This window comes from Pleurodeles waltl, chromosome 9 (genome assembly GCF_031143425.1).
Source record: "Pleurodeles waltl isolate 20211129_DDA chromosome 9, aPleWal1.hap1.20221129, whole genome shotgun sequence".
NCBI classification, from domain to species: Eukaryota; Metazoa; Chordata; class Amphibia; order Caudata; family Salamandridae; genus Pleurodeles; species Pleurodeles waltl.
In genome coordinates this window covers 688,166,478-688,180,878 of record NC_090448.1, presented here as the reverse complement: position 1 = coordinate 688,180,878, position 14,401 = coordinate 688,166,478, and positions in this window count along the sequence as shown.

Here is a 14,401-nt window from a genome sequence, read left to right as displayed (position 1 = left end):
TTTAGTTGTATGTGTCACTGGGACCCTGGTAACCCAGGGCCCCAGTGCTCATAAGTGTGCCTGAATGTGTTACCTGTGTAGTGACTAACTGACTCACTGAGGCTCTGCTAATCAGAACCTCAGTGATTATGCTGTCTCATTTCTTTCCAAATTGTCACTGACAGGCTAGTGACCATTTTTACCAATTTACATTGGCTTACTGGAACACCCTTATAATTCCCTAGTATATGGTACTGAGGTACCCAGGGTATTGGGGTTCCAGGAGATCCCTATGGGCTGCAGCATTTCTTTTGCCACCCATAGGGAGCTCTGACAATTCTTACACAGGCCTGCCACTGCAGCCTGAGTGAAATAACGTCCACGTTATTTCACAGCCATTTTACACTGCACTTAAGTAACTTATAAGTCACCTATATGTCTAACCTTTACCTGGTAAAGGTTAGGTGCAAAGTTACTTAGTGTGAGGGCACCCTGGCACTAGCCAAGGTGCCCCCACATTGTTCAGAGCCAATTCACTGAACTTTGTGAGTGCGGGGACACCATTACACGCGTGCACTATATATAGGTCACTACCTATATGTAGCTTCACCATGGTAACTCCGAATATGGCCATGTAACATGTCTATGATCATGGAATTGCCCCCTCTATGCCATCCTGGCATTGTTGGTACAATTCCATGATCCCAGTGGTCTGTAGCACAGACCCTGGTACTGCCAGACTGCCCTTCCTGGGGTTTCTCTGCAGCTGCTGCTGCTGCCAACCCCTCAGACAGGCAGCTGCCCTCCTGGGGTCCAGCCAGGCCTGGCCCAGGATGGCAGAACAAAGAACTTCCTCTGAGAGAGGGTGTGACGCCCTCTCCCTTTGGAAAATGGTGTGAAGGCAGGGGAGGAGTAGCCTCCCCCAGCCTCTGGAAATGCTTTGTTGGGCACAGATGTGCCCAATTCTGCATAAGCCAGTCTACACCGGTTCAGGGACCCCTTAGCCCCTGCTCTGGCGCGAAACTGGACAAAGGAAAGGGGAGTGACCACTCCCCTGACCTGCACCTCCCCTGGGAGGTGTCCAGAGCTCCTCCAGTGTGCTCCAGACCTCTGCCATCTTGGAAACAGAGGTGCTGCTGGCACACTGGACTGCTCTGAGTGGCCAGTGCCACCAGGTGACGTCAGAGACTCCTTGTGATAGGCTCCTTCAGGTGTTAGTAGCCTTTCCTCTCTCCTAGGTAGCCAAACCCTCTTTTCTGGCTATTTAGGGTCTCTGTCTCTGGGGAAACTTTAGATAACGAATGCATGAGCTCAGCCGAGTTCCTGTGCATCTCCCTCTTCACCTTCTGATAAGGAATCGACCGCTGACCGTGCTGGAAGCCTGCAAACCTGCAACATAGTAGCAAAGACGACTACTGCAACTCTGTAACGCTGATCCTGCCGCCTTCTCGACTGTTTTCCTGCTTGTGCATGCTGTGGGGGTAGTCTGCCTCCTCTCTGCACCAGAAGCTCCGAAGAAATCTCCTGTGGGTCGACGGAATCTTCCACTGCAACCGCAGGCACCAAAAAGCTGCATTACCGGTCCCTTGGGTCTCCTCTCAGTACGACGAGCGAGGTCCCTCGAATCCAGCGACACCGTCCAAGTGACCCCCACAGTCCAGTGACTCTTCAGCCCAAGTTTGGTGGAGGTAAGTCCTTGCCTCACCTCGCTGGGCTGCATTGCTGGGAACCGCGACTTTGCAAGCTACTCCGGCCCCTGTGCACTTCCGGCGGAAATCCTTCGTGCACAGCCAAGCCTGGGTCCACGGCACTCTAACCTGCATTGCACGACTTTCTAAGTTGGTCTCCGGCGACGTGGGACTCCTTTGTGCAACTTCGGCGAGCACCGTTTCACGCATCCTCGTAGTGCCTGTTTCTGGCACTTCTCCGGGTGCTACCTGCTTCAGTGAGGGCTCTTTGTCTTGCTCGACGTCCCCTCTCTCTGCAGGTCCAATGTGCGACCTCCTGGTCCCTCCTGGGCCCCAGCAGCGTCCAAAAACACCAAACGCACGATTTGCGTGTAGCAAGGCTTGTTGGCGTCCATCCGGCGGGAAAACACTTCTGCACGACTCTCCAAGGCGTGGGGGATCCATCCTCCAAAGGGGAAGCCTCTAGCCCTTGTCGTTCCTGCAGTATTCACAGTTCTTCAGCCTAGTAAGAGCTTCTTTGCACCAACCGCTGGCATTTCTTGGGCATCTGCCCATCTCCGAGCTGCTTGTGACTTTTGGACTTGGTCCCCTTGTTCCACAGGTACCCTCAGACAGGAATCCATCGTTGTTGCATTGCTGATTTGTGTTTTCCTTGCATTCTCCCTCTAACACGACTATTTTGTCCTTAGGGGAACTTTAGTGCACTTTGCACTCACTTTTCAGGGTCTTGGGGAGGGTTATTTTCCTAACTCTCACTATTTTCTAATAGTCCCAGCGACCCTCTATAAGGTCACATAGGTTTGGGGTCCATTCGTGGTTCGCATTCCACTTCTGGAGTATATGGTTTGTGTTGCCCCTATCCCTATGTTTCCCCATTGCATCCTATTTTAACTATACATTGTTTGCACTGTTTTCTAAGACTATACTGCATATTTTTGCTATTGTGTATATATATCTTGTGTATATTTCCTATCCTCTCACTGAGGGTACACTCTAAGATACTTTGGCATATTGTCATAAAAATAAAGTACCTTTATTTTTAGTATAACTGTGTATTGTGTTTTCTTATGATATTGTGCATATGACACTAAGTGGTACTGTAGTAGCTTCACACGTCTCCTAGTTCAGCCTGAGCTGCTTTGCTAAGCTACCATTATCTATCAGCCTATGCTGCTAGACACCCTATACACTAATAAGGGATAACTGGGCCTGGTGCAAGGTGCAAGTACCCCTTGGTACTCACTACAAGCCAGTCCAGCCTCCTACACTCTGTTTCACTCTTTTGTTGAGTATTTTAATCTTGGCCTCTACCCGACATTAATAGAATAAAGTCAAAACGAGACAGGGTTCAGAGCCAATTTTAGATTCTTTCTTTTTCTAACCCTCCTCGGTGTCTTCCCCCTTTATCTACCTGAGGGCGAGAGCGGCATCATCGAGAAGATCTCCGGCAAAGAGCCCCCCATTGGGTGGTGCCCGTCAGACATTGCAGCGCCAGTCTGACGAGGAGCTTGTCCGATGATGAAGCATGACACCCAATTGGGTGTGTGAGGACTCGTGCTCCTGAGTTATGGGACCCTAGAGCACTCATCCTGCAGTCCCCTGGCTTTCTTAGGAACAGTGTATTACGTTACTATTAAGGTTTATCTAGGACACCTGGTTGGTGGGAAACAGATTGCACCACTTCAGGGGAAAATCCAAACTATTATAGATTGGGTTCCCCCTACTACTCAGACTCAGGTGAGAGCCTTTATAGGCCTCACTGGGTACTATAGGAGGTTCATAAAGAACTATGGCTCCATTGCAGCCCCTCTTAATGACCTCACTTGAAAGAAAATGCCTAAGAAGGTATTGTGGACAGCTAGCTGTCAGAAAGCTTACGAGGAGCTGAAGCAGGCCATGTGCTCTGCACCTGTCCTGAAAAGCCCCTGTTACTCCAAGAAATTCATTGTCCAAACTGATGCATCTGAATTAGGGTTAGGGGCAGTCCTTTCACAACTTAATTCTGAGGGCCAGGATCAACCTGTTGCTTTTATTAGTAGGAGGTTGACCCCTAGAGAAAAGCATTGGTCTGCCATAGAGAGGTAGACATTTGCTGTGGTCTGAGCACTGAAGAAGTTGAGGCCATACCTGTTTGGCACTCACTTCATTGTTCAGACAGACCACAAACCTCTACTTTGGCTAAAACAAATGAAAGGTGAAAATCCTAAATGGTTGAGGTGTTCTATATCCCTACAGGGAATGGACTATACAGTTGAACATAGACCTGGGAGTACCCACTCCAATGCAGATGGACTCTCCAGATATTTCCACTTAGACAATGAAGACTCATCAGGTCATGGCTAGTCTTATTGTCCTTCGTTGGGGGGGGGGGGGGGGGTTGTGTAGGAAAGTACCATCTTGCCTGGCATGTTACCCCCATTTTTCACTGTATATATGTTGTTTTAGTTGTATGTGTCACTGGGACCCTGCCAGCCAGGGCCCCAGTGCTCATAAGTGTGCCTGAATGTGTTACCTGTGTTATGACTAACTGTCTCACTGAGGCTCTGCTATCCAGAACCTCAGTGGTTATGCTCTCTCATTTCTTTCAAATTGTCATTAACAGGCTAGTGACCAATTTCACCAATTTACATTGGCATACTGGAACACCCTTATAATTCCCTAGTATATGGTACTGAGGTACCCAGGGTATTGGGGTTCCAGGAGATCCCTATGGGCTGCAGCATTTCTTGTGCCACCCATAGGGAGCTCTGACAATTCTTACAGAGGCCTGCCACTGCAGCCTGAGTGAAATAACGTCCACGTTATTTCACAGCCATTTTACACTGCACTTAAGTAACTTATAAGTCACCTATATGTCTAACCTTTACCTGGTAAAGGTTGGGTGCTATGTTACTTAGTGTGTGGGCACCCTGGCACTAGCCAAGGTGCCCCCACATTGTTCAGGGCCAATTCCCCAGACTTTGAGTGTGGGGACACCATTACACACGTGGTGCACTACATATAGGTCACTACCTATGTGTAGCTTCACAATGGTAACTCCGAATATGGCCATGTAACATGTCTAAGATCATGGAATTGCCCCCTCTATGCCATCCTGGCATTGTTGGCTCAATCCCATTATCCCACGGGTAACTAGCACAGACCCTGGTACTGCCAAACTGCCTTTCCTGGGGTTTCACTGCAGCTGCTGCTGCTGCCAACCCCTCAGACAGGTTTCTGCCCTCCAGGGGTCCAGCCAGGCTTGGCCCAGGATGGCAGAACAAAGGACTTCCTCAGAGAGAGGGTGTTACACCCTCTCCCTTAGGAAAATGGTGTTAAGGCAGGGGAGGAGTAGCCTCCCCCAGCCTCTGGAAATGCTTTCATGGGCACACATGGTGCCCTTTTCTCCATAAGCCAGTCTACACCGGTTCAGGGACCCCTCAGCCCTGCTCTGGCGCGAAACTGGACAAAGGAAAGGGGAGTGACCACTCCCCTGACCTGCACCTCCCCTGGGAGGTGCCCAGAGCTCCTCCAGTGTGCTCCAGACCTCTGCCATCTTGGAAACAGAGGTACTGCTGGCACACTGGATTGCTCTGAGTGGCCAGGGCCAGCAGGTGATGTCAGAGACTCCTTCTGATAGGCTCCTTCAGGTGCTGCTAGCCTATCTTCTCTCCTAGGTAGCCAAACCCTCTTTTCTGGCTATTTAGGGTCTCTGCTTTGGGGATTTCCTTAGATAACGAATGTAAGAGCTCATCCGAGTTCCTCTGCATCTCTCTCTTCACCTTCTGCCAAGGAATCGACTGCTGACCGCGCTGGAAGCCTGCAAAACTGCAACAAAGTAGCGAAGACGACTACTGCAACTCTGTAACGCTGATCCTGCCGCCTTCTCGACTGTTTTCCTGGTGGTGCATGCTGTGGGGGTAGTCTGCCTCCTCTCTGCACTAGAAGCTCCGAAGAAATCTCCCGTGGGTCGACGGAATCTTCCCCCTGCTACCGCAGGCACCAAAGAACTGCATCACCGGTACCCTAGGTCTCTTCTCAGCACGACGAGCGAGGTCCCTTTAATCCAGCAACTCTGTCCAAGTGACTCCCACAGTCCAGTGACTCTTCAGTCCAAGTTTAGTGGAGGTAAGTCCATGCCTCCCCACGCCAGACTGCATTGCTGGGAACCGCGACTTTTGCAGCTACTCCGGCCTCTGTGCACTTCCAGCGGAAATCCTTTGTGCACAGCCAAGCCTGCGTCCACGGCACTCTAACCTGCATTGCACAACTTTCTAAGTTGTCCTCCGGCGACGTGGGACTCCTTTGTGCAACTTTGGGTGAGCACTGTTTCACTCCTCTTTGTAGTGCCTGTTCCGGCACTTCTGCGGGAGCTGCCTGCTTCTGAGAGGGCTCCTTGTCTTGCTCGACGCCCGCTCTGTCGCCAGACGCAATTGGCGACATCCTGGTCCCTCCTGGGCCACAGCAGCATCCAAAAACGCTAATCGCATGACTTGCAGCTAGCAAGGCTTGTTGGTGCTCTTTCTTCATGAAAACACTTCTGCACGACTCCCCACGGCGTGTGGGATCCATCCTCCAAAGGGGAAGTGTAGGAGGCTGGACTGGCTTGTAGTGAGTACCAAGGGGTACTTGCACCTTGCACCAGGCCCAGTTATCCCTTATTAGTGTATAGGGTGTCTAGCAGCTTAGGCTGATAGATAATGGTAGCTTAGCAGAGCAGCTTAGGCTGAACTAGGAGACCTGTGAAGCTACTACAGTACCACTTAGTGTCATATGCACAATATCATAAGAAAACACAATACACAGTTATACTAAAAATAAAGGTACTTTATTTTTATGACAATATGCCAAAGTATCTTAGAGTGTACCCTCAGTGAGAGGATAGGAAATATACACAAGATATATATACACAATAGCAAAAATATGCAGCATAGTCTTAGAAAACAGTGCAAACAATGTATAGTTACAATAGGATGCAATGGGGAAACATAGGGATAGGGGCAACACAAACCATATACTCCAAAAGTGGAATGCGAACCACGAATGGACCCCAAACCTATGTGACCTTCTAGAGGGTCGCTGGGACTATTAGAAAATAGTGAGAGTTAGAAAAATAACCCTCCCCAAGACCCTGAAAAGTGAGTGCAAAGTGCACTAAAGTTCCCCTAAGGACAAAGAAGTTGTGTTAGAGGAATAATGCAGGAAAGACACAACCCAACAATGCAACAACTGTGGATTTCCAATCTGGGGTACCTATGAAACAAGGGGACCAAGTCCAAAAGTCACAAGCAAGTCGGAGATGGGCAGATGCCCAGAAAATGCCAGCTGCGGGTGCAAAGAAGCTTCTACTGGACAGAAGAAGCTGCGGTTTCTGCAGGAACGCAAAAGGCTAGAGACTTCCCCTTTGGAGGACGGATCCCACTTGCCTTGTAGAGTCGTGCAGAAGTGGTTTCCCGCCAAAACAACGCCAACAAGCCTTGCTAGCTGGAAATCGTGCGGTTAGCGTTTTTGGATGCTGCTGTGGCCCAGGAGGGACCAGGAGGTCGCAAATTGGACCAGGAGCTAGAGGGGACGTCGAGCAAGACAAAAAGCCCTCTCAGCAGCAGGTAGCACCCGGAAAAGTGCCAGAAACAGGCACTACAAGGATGCGTGAAATGGTGCTCACCCGAAGTCGCTCAAAGGAGTCCCACGTCGCCGGAGACCAACTTAGAAAGTCGTGCAATGCAGGTTAGAGTGCCGTGGACCAGTCTTGGCTGTGCACAAAGGATTTCCGCCGGAAGTGCACAGGGGCCGGAGTAGCTGCAAAAGTCGCGGTTCCCAGCAATGCAGCCCAGCGAGGTGAGGCAAGGACTTACCTCCACCAAACTTGGACTGAAGAGTCACTGGACTGTGGGGGTCACTTGGACAGAGTCGCTGGATTCGAGGGACCTCGCTCGTTGTGCTGAGAGGAGACCCAAGGGACCGGTAATGCAGCTTTTTGGTGCCTGCGGTTGCAGGGGGAAGATTCCGTCGACCCACAGGAGATTTCTTCGGAGCTTCTGGTGCAGAGAGAAGGCAGACTACCCCCACAGCATGTACAAGCAGGAAAACAGTCAAGAAGGCGGCAGGATCAGCGTTACAGAGTTGCAGTAGTCGTCTTTGCTACTATGTTGCAGGTTTGCAGGCTTCCAGCGCGGTCAGCAGTTGATTCCTTGGCAGAAGGTGAAGAGAGAGATGCAGAGGAACTCGGCTGAGCTCTTGCATTCGTTATCTAAAGTTTCCCCAGAGACAGAGACCCTAAATAGCCAGAAAAGAGGGTTTGGCTACCTAGGAGAGAGGATAGGCTACTAACACCTGAAGGAGCCTATCAGAAGGAGTCTCTGACGTCACCTGGTGGCACTGGCCACTCAGAGCAGTTCAGTGTGCCAGCAGCACCTCTGTTTCCAAGATGGCAGAGGTCTGGAGCACACTGTAGGAGCTCTGGACACCTCCCAGGGGAGGTGCAGGTCAGGGGAGTGGTCACTCCCCTTTCCTTTGTCCAGTTTCGCGCCAGAGCAAGGCTAAGGGGTCCCCTGAACCGGTGTAGACTGGCTTATGCAGAATTGGGCACATCTGTGCCCAACAAAGCATTTCCAGAGGCTGGGGGAGGCTACTCCTCCCCTGCCTTCACACCATTTTCCAAAGGGAGAGGGTGTAACACCCTCTCTCAGAAGAAGTTCTTTGTTCTGCCATCCTCGGCCAGGCCTGGCTGGACCCCAGGAGGGCAGAAACCTGACTGAGGGGTTGGCAGCAGCAGCAGCTGCAGTGAAACCCCGGGAAAGGCAGTTTGGCAGTACCAGGGTCTGTGCTACAGACCACTGGGATCATGGGATTGTGCCAACTATGCCAGGATGGCATAGAGGGGGCAATTCCATGATCATAGACATGTTACATGGCCATATTCGGAGTTACCATTGTGAAGCTACATATAGGTAGTGACCTATATGTAGTGCACGCGTGTAATGGTGTCCCCGCACTCACAAAGTCCGGGGAATTGGCCCTGAACAATGTTGGGGCACCGTGGCTAGTGCCAGGGTGCCCACACACTAAGTAACTTTGCACCTAACCTTTACCAGGTAAAGGTTAGACATATAGGTGACTTATAAGTTACTTAAGTGCAGTGTAAAATGGCTGTGAAATAACGTGGACGTTATTTCACTCAGGCTGCAGTGGCAGGCCTGTGTAAGAATTGTCAGAGCTCCCTATGGGTGGCAAAAGAAATGCTGCAGCCCATAGGGATCTCCTGGAACCCCAATACCCTGGGTACCTCAGTACCATATACTAGGGAATTATAAGGGTGTTCCAGTAAGCCAATGTAAATTGGTAAAATTGGTCACTAGCCTGTTAGTGACAATTTGAAAGAAATGAGAGAGCATAACCACTGAGGTTCTGGTTAGCAGAGCCTCAGTGAGACAGTTAGTCATAACACAGGTAACACATTCAGGCACACTTATGAGCACTGGGGCCCTGGCTGGCAGGGTCCCAGTGACACATACAACTAAAACAACATATATACAGTGAAAAATGGGGGTAACATGCCAGACAAGATGGTACTTTCCTACACAACCCCCCCCCCACACGAAGGAAAATAAGACTAGCCATGACCTGATGAGTCTTCATTGTCTAAGTGGAAATATCTAGAGAGTCCATCTGCATTGGAGTGGCTACTCCCAGGTCTATGTTCCACTGTATAGTCCATTCCCTGTAGGGATATGGACCACCTCAATAATTTAGGATTTTCACCTTTCATTTGTTTTAGCCAAAGTAGAGGTTTGTGGTCTGTCTGAACAATGTAGTGAGTGCCAAACAGGTATGGCCTCAACTTCTTCAGTGCCCAGACCACAGCAAAGGCCTCCCTCTCTATGGCAGACCAACGCTTTTCTCTAGGGGTCAACCTCCTACTAATAAAAGCAACAGGTTGATCTTGGCCCTCAGAATTAAGTTGTGATAGGACTGCCCCTACTCCTAATTCAGATGCATCAGTCTGGACATAGAATTTTTTAGAGTAACAAGGGCTTTTCAGGACAGGTGCAGAGCACATGGCCTGCTTCAGCTCCTCAAAAGCTTTCTGACAGTTTGCTGTCCATAATACCTTTTTAGGCATTTTCTTGGATGTGAGGTCATTAAGAGGGGCTGCAATGGAGCCATAGTTCTTAATGAACCTCCTGTAATACCCAGTGAGGCCTAGGAAGGCTCTCGCCTGAGTCTGAGTAGTAGGGGGAACCCAATCTATAATAGTTTGGATTTTCCCCTGAAGTGGTGCAATCTGTTCCCCACCAACAAGGTGTCCCAGATAAACCACCTTCCCCTGCCCTATCTGGAACTTTGAAGCCTTGATAGTGAGGCCTGCCTTTTGCAGGGCCTCCAAAACTTTCCATAGGTGGAATAGGTGATCATCCCAACTGGAGCTAAAGACAGCTATATCGTCCAGATATGCTGCACTAAAAGCTTCCAGCCCTTGCAGGACTGTGTTCACCAACCTCTGAAAAGTGGCAGGTGCATTTTTCAATCCAAAAGGCATTACTGTGAATTGCTAATGGCCTCCAATGGTTGAAAATGCAGTTTTAGGTTTAGCATCTTCTGATAATTTGATCTGCCAATACCCTGCAGTCAAATCAAACGTGCTTAGATACTTGGCAGATGCCAGTGTATCTATGAGCTCATCTGCCCTGGATGTAGGAGGCTGGACTGGCTTGTAGTGAGTACCTAGGGGTACTTGCACCTTGCACCAGGCCCAGTTATCCCTTATTAGTGTATAGGGTGTCTAGCAGCATAGGCTGATAGATAATGGTAGCTTAGCAGAGCAGCTTAGGCTGAACTAGGAGACGAGTGAAGCTCCTACAGTACCACTTAGTGTCATATGCACAATATCATAAGTAAACACAATACACAGTTATACTAAAAATAAAGGTACTTTATTTTTATGACAATATGCCAAAGTATCTCAGAGTGTACCCTCAGTGAGAGGATAGGAAATATACACAAGATATATATATACACAATACCAAAATATGCAGTAATAGTCTTAGAAAACAGTGCAAACAATGTATAGTTACAATAGGATGCAATGGGGACACATAGGGAAAGGGGCAACACAAACCATATACTCCAAAAGTGGAATGCGAACCACGAATGGACCCCAAACCTATGTGACCTTGTAGAGGGTCGCTGGGAATATTAGAAAATAGTTAGGGTTAGAAAAATAGCCCACCCCAAGACCCCGAAAAGTGAGTGCAAAGTGCACTAAAGTTCCCCTAAGGACATAGAAGTCGTGATAGGGGAATTCTGCAGGAAAGACACAAACCAGCAATGCAACAACGATGGATTTCCAGTCGAGGGTACCTGTGGAACAAGGGGACGAAGTCCAAAAGTCACAAGCAAGTCGGAGATGGGCAGATGGCCAGGAAATGCCAGCTGCGGGTGCAAAGAAGCTGCTACTGGACTGTAGAAGCTTAGGTTTCTGCAGGAACGACAAGGGCTAGAGACTTCCCCTTTGGAGGACAGATCCGACACGCAGTGGAGAGTCGTGCAGAAGTGTTTTCCCACCAAAAGACTGCCAAGAAGCCTTGCTAGCTGCAAATCATGCGGTAAAGGTTTTTGGACGCTGCTGTGGCCCAGGAGGGACCAGGATGTCGCACATTGCGTCAGGAGACAGAGGGGATGTCGAGCAAGACAAGGAGCCCTCTCAGCAGCAGGTAGCACCCGGAGAAATGCCAGAAACAGGCACTACAAGGATGCGTGAAATGGTGCTCACCCGAAGTCGCACAAAGATGTCCCACGTCGCCGGACGACAACTTAGGAGGTCGTGCAATGCAGGTTAGAGTGCCGTGGACCCAGGCTGGACTGTGCACAAAGGATTTCCACCGGAAGTGCACGGAGGCCGGAGTAGCTGCAAAAGTCGCAGTTCCCAGCAATGCAGTCTGGCGTGGGGAGGCAAGGACTTACCTCCACCAAACTTGGACTGAAGAGTCACTGGACTGTGGGAGTCACTTGGACAGAGTTGCTGGATTCAAGGGACCTCGCTCGTCGTGCTGAGAGGAGACCCAGGAGACCGGTGATACAGGTCTTTGGTGCCTACGGTAGCAGGGGGAAGATTCCGTCGACCCACAGGAGATTTCTTCAGAGCTTCTAGTGCAGAGAGGAGGCAGACTACCCCCAAGGCATGCACCACCAGGAAAACAGTCGAGAAGGCGGCAGGATCAGCGTTACAGAGTTGCAGTAGTCGTCTTTACTACTATGTTGCAGTTTTGAAGGCTCCAGCGCGGTCAGCAGTCGATTCCTTGGCAGAAGGTGAAGAGAGAGATGCAGAGGAACTCGGATGAGCTCTTGCATTCGTTATCTAAAGTTTCCCCAGAGACAGAGACCCTAAATAGCCAGAAAAGAGGGTTTGGCTACCTAGGAGAGAGGATAGGCTAGCAACACCTGAAGGAGCCTATCAGAAGGAGTCTCTGACGTCACCTGGTGGCACTGGCCACTCAGAGCAGTCCAGTGTGCCAGCAGCACCTCTGTTTCCAAGATGGCAGAGGTCTGGAGCACACTGGAGGAGCTCTGGACACCTCCCAGGGGAGGTGCAGGTCAGGGGAGTGGTCACTCCCCTTTCCTTTGTCCAGTTTCGCACCAGAGCAGGGGCTAAGGGGTCCCTGAACCGGTGTAGACTGGCTTATGCAGAAATGGGCACCAAACGTGCCCATGAAAGCATTTACAGAGGCTGGGGGAGGCTACTCCTGCCCTGCCTTCACACCATTTTCCAAAGGGAGAGGGTGTAACACCCTCTCTCAGAGGAAGTTCTTTGTTCTGCCATCCTGGGCCAGGCCTGGCTGGTCCCCAGGAGGGCAGAAGCCTGTCTGAGGGGTTGGCAGCAGCAGCAGCTGCAGTGAAACCCCAGGAAAGGCAGTTTGGCAGTACCAGGGTCTGTGCTACAGACCACTGGGATCATGGGATTGTGCCAACTATGCCAGGATGGCATAGAGGGGGCAATTCCATGATCATAGACATGTTACATGGCCATATTCGGAGTTACCATGGTGAAGCTACATATAGGTAGTGACCTATATGTAGTGCACGCGTGTAATGGTGTCCCCGCACTCACAAAGTTCAGGGAATTGGCTCTGAACAATGTGGGGGCACCTTGGCTAGTGCCAGGGTGCCCTCACACTAAGTAACTTTGCACCCAACCTTTACCAGGTAAAGGTTAGACATATAGGTGACTTATAAGTTACTTAAGTGCAGTGTAAAATGGCTGTGAAATAACGTGGACGTTATTTCACTCAGGCTGCAGTGGCAGGCCTGTGTAAGAATTGTCAGAGCTCCCTATGGGTGGCAAAAGAAATGCTGCAGCCCATAGGGATCTCCTGGAACCCCAATACCCTGGGTACCTCAGTACCATATACTAGGGAATTATAAGGGTGTTCCAGTAAGCCAATGTAAATTGGTAAAAATGGTCACTAGCCTGTTAGTGACAATTTGGAAAGAAATGAGAGAGCATAACCACTGAGGTTCTGATTAGCAAAGCCTCAGTGAGACAGTTAGTCACTACACAGGTAACACATTCAGGCACACTTATGAGCACTGGGGCCCTGGGTTACCAGGGTCCCAGTGACACATACAACTAAAACAACATATATACAGTGAAAAATGGGGGTAACATGCCAGGCAAGATGGTACTTTCCTACAGTCACCCTGTTAGGGGTCCACTAACACTTGTCAAGGAGGGTTGGGAACAACCTTTAAAAGCTCCAAAACAAGATATTGTGGATTATGTACTTGGCCCCAGATCAAGGATGGCTGAGTATATGAAAAAGGCCAGTAAAAACCTTCAGGCCAGCCAAGAGCTCCAAAAGCAATGGCATGACCAGAAGGCTGTTTTGGTTCAGTACAAACCAGGGCAGAAAGTGTGGGTCTTGGAGCCTGTGGCCCCAAGAGCACTCCCAGATAAATGGAGTGGACCCCACACAATTGTTGAGAAAAATGGAGAAGTCACCTATTTAGTTGACTTAGGCACTGCCAGGAGTCCCCTTAGGGTGCTCCATGTCAATCGCCTGAAACCCTACTATGACAGGGCTGATCTCACCCTGCTCATGGCAACTGATGAGGGACAGGAAGAAGACAGTGATCCTCTACCTGATCTCTTCTCTTGCATAGAACAAGATGCTCTTGTGGAAGGTGTAGTTTTGGCTGATTGTCTTACTGCTGTGCAGAAAGACCATTGCATAAATCTCCTGGGTCAGTTTTCTGAACTCTACTCTACTGTGCCAGGTACCACTTCTTGGTGTGAGCACACTATAGATACTGGAGACAGTTTACCTGTCAAAAGTAAAATCTATAGGCAGCCTGACCATGTCAGGGACTGCATAAAGCAAGAGGTGCAGAAAATGCTAGAACTGGGAGTGGTTGAGCACTCTGAAAGTCCATGGGCTTCTCCTGTGGTACTTGTACCAAAACCCCATTCCAAAGATGGAAAGAAGGAAATGCGGTTTTGTGTAGACTATAGAGGTCTCAACCAGGTAACCAAAACTGATGCTCACCCTATACCCAGGGCAGATGAGCTCATAGATACACTGGCATCTGCCAAGTATCTAAGCACTTTTGATTTGACTGCAGGGTATTGGCAGATCAAATTATCAGAAGATGCTAAACCTAAAACTGCATTTTCAACCATTGGAGGACATTACCAGTTCACTGTAATGCCTTTTGGATTGAAAAATGCACCTGCCACTTTTCAGAGGTTGGTGAACACA